Source organism: Coptis chinensis, chromosome 5, assembly GCF_015680905.1.
Source record: "Coptis chinensis isolate HL-2020 chromosome 5, ASM1568090v1, whole genome shotgun sequence".
Taxonomy (NCBI): Eukaryota; Viridiplantae; Streptophyta; class Magnoliopsida; order Ranunculales; family Ranunculaceae; genus Coptis; species Coptis chinensis.
Genome location: NC_141460.1, coordinates 38,183,751 through 38,193,408, shown reverse-complemented (window position 1 = coordinate 38,193,408; position 9,658 = coordinate 38,183,751). Strand labels below are relative to the sequence as shown.

At 37.7% G+C, this 9,658-nt stretch overlaps 1 long non-coding RNA gene across 1 annotated transcript; it reads right to left on the bottom strand.

Moving 5' to 3' along the window:
- Positions 1-5,438: 5,438 nt before the first annotated feature.
- LOC147497460 (uncharacterized) lies at positions 5,439-5,896 on the bottom strand. Its single transcript, XR_015197118.1, has 3 exons — positions 5,871-5,896; positions 5,550-5,695; positions 5,439-5,478 (listed from the first exon to the last, which is right to left on the bottom strand). It is a non-coding gene; the product is annotated as an uncharacterized LOC147497460 (long non-coding RNA).
- Positions 5,897-9,658: the final 3,762 nt, after the last annotated feature.

Here is a 9,658-nt window from a genome sequence, read left to right as displayed (position 1 = left end):
CCCGTAGAGGCATAACATTTGGGTTAAATATGTGTCTAATAAATGTAAACTAATTATATTTTTGTCCTTTCACAGGTTTCGGCAGTTGACAACAAATTTGTAGCAAAACCTATGCTTTAGCATGAAAAAGTGGTACAGAATAGTGCTTGAACATGAATCCTTCCCTCTTTGCCCATTTGAAGCTCATAAAGGCCAGACTAAAGCCTGTAGACTCAACACCGACCATTTCCAGTTCATATCAAGACAACGATGTAGAAAAGTCATGAAATTTCTGACGAGCATATCTTCTGATTCCGAACTCCAAATTTGGCACGTGAACTGCCAAACGATAAATGTAGTGAGCTCTACGCAAAGACTTGAAGTTGTAAAAATCAGCATGGCCCATATGGACCACACTGGTCAAAGCTCGTGGGTCCATCACTTAGTGGTTGCTCCATTATTTGAGCACTAATTGAAGACAAAGTGAGGTGGAGAATTAAATAAGCAAAGTGGAGCAGTTATCCATTTTTTTTAAAGGAATTGGAGTAAGCACTTATGCTTGGTAATCATTCCATTCCATTAAGTTAAATTTGTAAAGTAAGAAAATAATTCATTCCATGTTCTAGGAAAGAAAGCTTGTAACTTGTTAATGGAGTCCTCTCCATAGTTTTAGAAAAAACTTCTTCTTCTTCTCCTTCTCAGCCTGTTTTCTCTCTTACTCTTTCTTCTTATTTTTAGTTCATACATCCTTGGATCATGAGCTAAAACCCTCCCTTGTGGAGGGTTAATGATGCTTATGTGAGGAGAAGCTCCATTAATGGAGTCTTCATATGCTTTAGGTTTTTGCAAGCTTGTTGTCACATCAACTCCAAAATAGTTGATGGTGATAACAAGCTAGGACTTGTTAGGTTCTGCTAGAGATAAAGTGCTTTATGGTTGTTAGTTAGTGGGGTATTGGGCGTGTTGTTCATCTTAGATCATTTGTTAGGAGGAAAAGGTTTGATGGTTGGAAAACCTCTTTCTAAACTTTCTAATCTTTCTTTAACTTGTTCTTGATATTTAAATGGTGGAAAATCTAGTTCTTGTCTTGCATGGTTAAAACATAAATAAAACTATTAATTTAATAGAGAAAACATGTATGGAAATAGTTTAGTTGGGATAGCTTGCTCACAAAGTTATACTCATTTGAACATGTCAAATGTGTATGACTAGTGTTTTAGGGTTTTGATGCAAAATTAGAAGAAGTAATGAGGTAGAAGATGTATGAACCGTTATTTCAAAACGATTATTTCTACAAACCGCGAACACCACGCGCAGTGGAATCAATGGGTGTCCACGATTTGTGATTGGAAACATACCTTTGAATCCGATTTTGATAACTCTGAGAATCCAAGCTTTATGAAATCCGAAATCAACCTCTTGATCTTTTGTTGTATTCCTTTAGAATAGATTGGGCGTTGTGTGGACAACGATCTACCAACTCCCTTCTTTCTCTTAAGATCATAAACGAATTCAGATCTACTTTTCTTGCCTTATTTTCAGAACAATGAATAGTGAATTTCGGCCAGAGAGAAAGAGTATTCTATTTATAGGCTACAACAGGGACCATGAGGAAAAATTAGGGTTGGGCCTCCTGACGGGCTTGGGCTTCCCATGTTCACCCCGAACACATGGCCAAAGTCCATCAACAAATGGCTTATTCCACTTAAGGCCATTGTTGCACTACCGCCCTAATCCCAAATTTCGTGTCAGCGTTTATGGGCTCCATATTATATGCCCGTTGATCTCCCCGTGTTTAAGATATCGAATGTCTGTTGATTAAGTCAAGTTACTGACAACTACAATAATCAATTTCTTATGTCCTTGAGTAGTACCACTCAACCTCATTGTCATGTCGGAATAAATCCACCTGCAGGGTTTAATGACAATCTTTTTGAGCTCCTCAAGGGGACATCATCAACCCGACTTCTAGCGGGACACGGATTCCTTCTATAATCAACAACACACCTTACATACAATGTCATTACCCAATCCATCGAGTTTGTTGATTCACAAATGAATCTCACTCATTGATGATTTAAAGCAATGTACACTGCATCTAAGTGCCTATTATTATATCCGGATTAGGAGGACAAGCATCCATAATAACAGAGGCGTTTGTTCTTTTATATAGTCAGTATAAGGAGAAACAACCTCACTTGGTCCTGTTTAATACACACAAAGTGGACTAGTGTAATCCTATAGTCAAGATATACTAATACCAGATTATACTACAACCGTACTAATGGTTTGTCCAAATCCATCTAGGTTGTGAACGATTACTTATACTTTATAAGGTACTGATGATATGATCTTCTTTGTGTTCACACCATATCATCTACAACCACTACACCATAACAGGCTATTTGCAACGGCAAAAAAGCGATGCTAATAATTTTCGCAACGCTTTTTAAGCGTTACAAATATGGCGTCGGTAAAGTGTTGGAAATATTTACAACGCTTAAAAAGCATTGCAAACAGAAATTTCCAACGCTTAAAAAGCGTTGCAAACAGAACTTTCCAACGCTTATTATAACTATTTCGTACACATATTTAAAACCTTTGCAACGATTTTTTATTTCATAAACGCTTTTTAAGCGTTGGTAATTTGTTAAATTTTTTACGAACGGTTTGTAACCGTTGCAAAGTTGTTAGTTAATTTAAAAAAAATAATTTAAAATTCGTTTGTAACGGTTATAAACCGTTGCTGATGGGTTGCTAATAAAAAAATAATAATTTCTCATATTTTGTAGCGAGACCGCTAAACCAATTTGGTGGTATAACTAAGACTTTTATGACCGACAACACGCGACACGGATATCATCATACCCTATACATTTACAACTACACTTCTAGACTAACATATTCTGTAGAGTACTGCATGCACATATATCATAACTACCAATGAAATGCATGTGCAACGACTACCTGAAGATGGATTGAGCAGCTCAAAATTCAAATCATTTGCGTTCGATCTTTCATTTCCTATTCAAGATAAAGCATATTCTAGACCATCAAATGCACATAAACATGGAAATGAAAAACTAAAAAGAAAGTAGCAACCATTGTATAATACGAAATAGCCGTCAAGACAATAAAGTAGAGCATCCCAAAAACAAAATAATCATTTAGCTAAAAACTTGGGAGATATTTCTGCCATGACAAGGCGTAGCTAACTCTGGTTACCAATATGAAAAATGAAACGTAGAGCAAACCATTAAACCCTTAATATGGCGGCTCGATGCAAGGGAGTCCAAGCTGCAATCTAGTATTAACAAGCCAAATAGGATTTGTGAACAAAGATACCGAAATGACCACTCACACTTAACATCAAGCCAGCGAAAAAAGAAGAGAAAATCGATGAAAACATGTTTTAAAAACCAATGAAAAGTAATTACCAACCCCCTTCATCGCAGCGTGAGAAATTAAATGAAAGCGGTCGAGCTTGTTCTCACCGCCTTTGAATATATCGTCTTTTGCTCTGCCATAGCTGAATAAAAATTAATACAAAACACAAAATTAAGTTTCTAAATTTCCTTTCTGGACTAAAATGAATTAAAGACTTACAAGAAGAAATAAAGACTCCAAGAAACAGTTGATCCAAGAACCGCTAGATAGAAACCAGCGTAAATACCTCTAAAACCCTGGAAACACATTGCCCACATTTAAAATAAGAAAAAATAGCAGAAAGTTAGAAAAGAGAAGAAGAAACCTCGACTCGAGCAATGGTGTAGATGGCATGTGCAGTGTTTCTGTAAAGTGGAAGATTCGTAACTCTACCATCGTTAACTGCCGAACAACCGAGGAAGTTAAATATTCGAAAATGATAATAATAATAATAATATGTGAATGTACCGTGAAATCTAGTGCGAACGACGTCGAGGGGGTGAAGAGTAGCAACAGTTGCGAATCCAGAATGGCACCTCTTTGTCGTGATTCTCCCATTGCCATCTCTTCTTCCTTTTATTTATTATCAGATCCGACATATTTTTCGCTTGCTACTGACACCAACCGTGTGTGAGTACATCTTTGGGATAACTTACCCTGGCCCGATTGTCGGCCCGCAGGCTACTATTTTAGGCCCATGGACTGCAAAATTCCCTTTTTCTTCTCTAGCAACTAACTAACGTGTATCTGTATAGTCTGTATAATACGAAATAGCCGTCAAGACAATAAAGTAGAGCATCCCAAAAACGAAATGTACAACAACTAACGCCAAGTGGCAATTAATCTTAAAAGATGAACAAGCTTTTTCAAGAGTGCTAATAGAGAGAGAAATTCAGAGTGCTAATATAGAAAATTAAAACTCTCAAGTCAGCTACCAAAGCTATGCCATTCATCAAGCTGTAAGGTTCGTGTATAATGTGAACTACTTAAACCTAAGAAAACACTAGTTAATTGTATGACGACAGTTTAGGATGTCAACTTTGTCGACTTTACCTAGATAAGTATTTCCTTTCCATCCCATAGCACTGTACCTGCATATGATTACAAATGCATAGTGTAGTCAACATCGGCGAGGACAATAATCCACTATATTACTAGAAAGATTTTACTAGAAAATTGTTTTCTTCTACAAGAGCAAACAAAGTGGACTTGCATTAAATAAATTCTTGGAACAAATTACAGAAACACAAAAAGATTTCCTTTTCCTGCAACTTCTGGCAAACCAAACACCGGTAATAGGATAACTTAGACCATGTCGGATTCTAACTCACCAAGAACTAGGCTCCGCAGTTTCCAAGTTGAAATATTAATGTAACTAAAACTGATTGGATACACTATGCTTCAACAAAATGACCAAAAAGAAACTATCTGGTCTAGCCATGTAGTTGCTAAACAAGCACCTTCCCTTTGTAATGATTTAATCGCCAAGGACTTAGATGTAACCTAGAAACTAATCGAAAACTTCATGTCCATCGCCAAAAACACCCAAGTCACAAAATAATCAAAACTATTGCATCAAAAAAAAAACCCGAATCGATAGCTAGAACCACCACAAGCAAGTGTAATACAATCCCCGGGTTGAACAACATGAGTCAAAGCCCAAACCAAAGCAGTTCTCGGAATCTCCTTCATAGAGGCCTTAACAGCAACAACCACCTTCTCCGCCGTGACATCCGACCCCTTCTCCGCCTTCCCTCTCTTCTGTTGTATACTCATCTCAAAAAATTATGAATTACTTCTAATCATGACTTTTACTAGAGACTGAACCAAGAATGCCCAAGATATATGTAGAATATATGAATATAACTAGTGTATTTTGAGCTCAAGAATGATGATAACTGGGATTTGATATAATTTGCTTACCGTTCCAACTCCGCATCTCACATAGATGACACTCTTGTCTTGGATCTTGCCCACACAAAAACGATGGCTTGTCACAACCAAATTTATATCATGTATAATGACCAAACTATATATCAAATGTTTGGAATTGGCTGATACACAGAATAGTACCTACAAGACTAGATTGAAATCTCTAATATAATACCAAAATGAAAAGTCATGGCCATAGCAAAAAGTCCTACCAGATAAATCAATGAATGGATAACTTGGGTGTGGTTGAAATGCCTTGGTAGCAAAGAATGCCCTTTCTTTAGGTGGATAAACTGTGATGAGACCAATGTATGGCCCTTCACGGTTCACCTCTCGCACCTTCCTCAATGATACCTGCCTGGATACAGGAATAGCCAAGACATAACCATCAATAGTCTAACAAATCTGCCCAGTTTGACGGTCACGCTTTAACTGTATATAACGGGCAAACTCACTGAGATATGAAGCAGAAAGAAAGATATGAAAAGTATATCAAGTGGAGTTCATGTAGTTGCAATAAAGGAAGTACATACTCGAGATCCTTAGAGCTGATAACTCTCCATTTGTTGGGGATTTGTTTATTTCACGATGGAGTTCTTAAGAGCCCTTCTGACTATCATAATCACATCATGCAAACTTCGCTCAGCCTCCTCAATAAACTGAAATGAAAACAGAGGATGTTCATCAATGAGTAATCGTTAACACACATATTTAGATCACACAATTAAAGCTGTTCAGATACCTGATCAGCTCCACCACGAGGAACAATTGTTAAGGCACGTATGCATTAAAAATATTGTACACCAATTTTTTTTTAATGCATACATTTATATACCTGATCAGCTCCACCACGAAGATACATATTTAGACAAAACCATTGATGCGGTACTTTCTATACATTTTAGCTTGGTGCAATGGTCCTTCAACTAATCGCCATAAGTCACTCTTGGTGCCATTTGCAGCCAATAACTGTAAAAAGATGATAGTTAGAAAGCTAATATTACTAACTTCAGATTTCCTATTTAACTAATGGATGAATTAAACAATAACTTGTTATATAACCAGACAATGAAATCTGTTTGTATCTGCACTTCTGACTTTGCAACCCTTTTCCTCTACCACGAGATTGTAAGGAGCGGTATTCACTACAAATCATTCATGCAATTACGCATGAGTATTTTCATGTAGAGTACTAGAGTGGGTTTAGAAACCAAATGTGTCAAAAAAAAACACACCTGTAGTAATTATCAAGCTTTTCGACGTCTAGTCGAAACAAGACCCATCTACGTATTTGAATCCATTGTTTAACACTTAAGGTCACAGTCTTACCATCGAGCAAAGGCCCTTCATCAATATACTCGCCATCTTCATCCAGAAAGGCCACACGCTTCGATTTATGATTTCCATCCCGCGAATTGGGCATATACTCCATATCATACCTAACTGACTCAGAAACAATATACGACTCTGCAATGAACCCTTCAACATATCATTTATTGCTGGGAATATTTTTACACTCTTTCATTGCCCTATTAGAATAAGAAATTTAAGTATACACTTTCAATTTTAAAATCCAATTATAGAAAAAGCTAGAGAAGATATTAAGGTAAAAGTAATTTACATCTTGTTCAAATGGAAACATCCACCTTTGATGCAGTAGTTCCACAAAGTAGCTTCATCGACCAAATGCACCATGAGGTGGATGCTAATATAAAAAACGATGGTGGAAAATATTTTTCAAGCACGCACAATGCTTCGCAACCATGTACTTGGCCTCTTGGATATGTTGCGGACTAAGACTTTAGAGCACAACAAGTTGAAGAATAAGCTTATCGATGAATAGCTCTTCGCAGTCCGCGATGTTTAGGAAAAGAATGTTGAAGCAATACAGGTAGCAAATAACACATAATGACATGATAGTCATGTGATTTCATTACGAAAGCAAAACCGGTGGATTTAAAGTGACAATGTTGCTTTCGATTTGATGAGAAACCCGGAAGGAAGCTTCAAGTCCTTCAAAATTTTGCAAAAATTTAACTTCTAGATCTTTAGCTAAGACAAATGGAGCCTTCGGTTTTATTGGTTTCCCCGCGGATCGGGTTTGATTGCATCCATCGATTAATCGTGAATTTGCATCTTCCTCATATCTTCTCACAAGACCCATCTTGTATCCTTTGACTTGTCTTTCTTGTCTAGGATGTAATTTAGTAGATGTTCAACATTTTTCTCGGTATGCATCACATCAACAACATGTCGGGATTTATGAGTGGGCCAATAGGGCATATCCCAAAAAAGACCTTTTATACCAAGCCCTCAGAATTTGAACATCTTCATCATCTACACTATCATCCAAATTCACATCGATGTGCTTCTTTTGCTACCGGTTGGGATTTTACCCGGCTTATACTTGATATGACTCACCTGCTGATAACTTTTTCTCCACTTAACCTTAGTGGAGCAATGTTTAACTCTTCAGTCTTAAGTCCCAAGTATTTGCCTGACTGAAACGGGTGACCCAACGGAAGAAAGGTGTGATAGTTTGTGTAAAAATATTCTTTGCATGCTCAAGATATATCGATTGAGTGTTATCCGAACAAATCGGACATGCTTTGTAACCATGTGTTATACAGCCCGCTAAGTTTCCAAAAGCAGGAAAATCATAAATACCCCACATTAGCATAGCTCTCAAGGTAAAATGCTGTTTTTTATGCATGTCATAAGCCAGCACCCCTTCCTTCCACAAATGTTCCAACTCCTCATATAATGGCTGAAGAAAAACATCGATATCTTGACCGGTGCCTTCTCGCCTGTATATCAAAAACACATCATTTGGAACTCTGGTTTCATACATAAAGAAGGGGAGATTATAAGGTACCAAGTAAACAAAGCCAACAAAGCGTAGCTAGTGGATTGTATTCCACGGGATTGAAACCATCGATTTACAATTCCAAGCCAAACATTATGCCCTTCCCCGAGCAAAATCAGGCCAACTCTTTTACATGTTTTCCATCGGATTGAGTCGATGGGATGTCGATATGATCCCAAGAAGGTGTAGCTTCGGTCGGTGCCATGTCATTTCGTTTCGCTATCCATGGGATAGTGTACAACCTCTTGAGCCTTGGAATCAAGGGAAAATGTCTCAAAACTTTATTCGGCTCTTTTGTTTCTTTCTTACCCATCTTTCCTTCTTTCACTTTGTATCTGGGTGCTTTACACTGACGAAATTCCGTTAACTTAGCATCATCTTTCCAGTATAACATACAATTGTTCTCACATGCATCGATACTTGTGGCTTTCATTCCTAGATCTTTCAACATTGCTTTCATTACAGGGTACTTTGATGGCAAAGTGATTCCTTCTGGGAACCATATCCTCAAAAGGGACAAAAGTGCAGATACACTAGTTCCTGACCAACCATATTTCTTCTTCAAGTTATGAAGGTCAACAACTGCTGAAAGTGTAGTAACGGGAGCCTCACATGAAGGGTATAACTTTTGTTCTGCCATTTTCTTGTATTCGTTGTACCTCTTCCCCAAATCACGTTCAAGAACTGGTGGTGGTTCAAAATCCTCCATATGATTTTCTTCATCCTCATTCAAATCACCTGCAACTACTTCATGCACTCCATAAGAAGCATCAACAAAGTTCCCCATCCCAAGCCTTTCGGCCTCAGTGTTTTCTTCTTCAATCACTGGCTCCACCACCGAATCCGTACATGGGTTCTCACCATGTAAAACCCATACATGATAATTCTTATCTATCCCGTACTTAATCAAATGTCTAGAGATTGTACCAAACACAAAGCTTTTTCCATTTCGACATTCTCTACAAGGACAAGGACACGTGGTCGAGCCGCAGTTGTTCACAGTCGCAAATTGAATGAAATCAGCCACCCCTTGTTTGTACACATCTCCAAATCTGTCCAATTCATTCATCCACTCTTTCGAATTGGCGGAGACATTCGCAAAAATTAGGCGTGGGGGTTGAACAAGCACATTGTGTAATCTATCGATTTGATACAACATAATACACAATCAAACCTTGAATATAGACCGCAGTACTAAGGCTTTTGTGTAAGTTGTTGAATCCTAAACTTCGACTTCAACTACATCAAAAGTAAGCTCTAAGTCGGTCTAGCGCAGCTGGCCTAGGTAGCAAGCAGCATTAGTATTCTCGAATTCTAGCTAAGTCTATGATATTAAAAGAATAGCTATAAATAGAATTAAAAAAGAATATTAACAAAGAAAAATTGATTTAATCTGCCGTAACATTGGGCTATACTACCACCTTAGGCAGGCATCGCCGTCGAACCCTCAGTCGA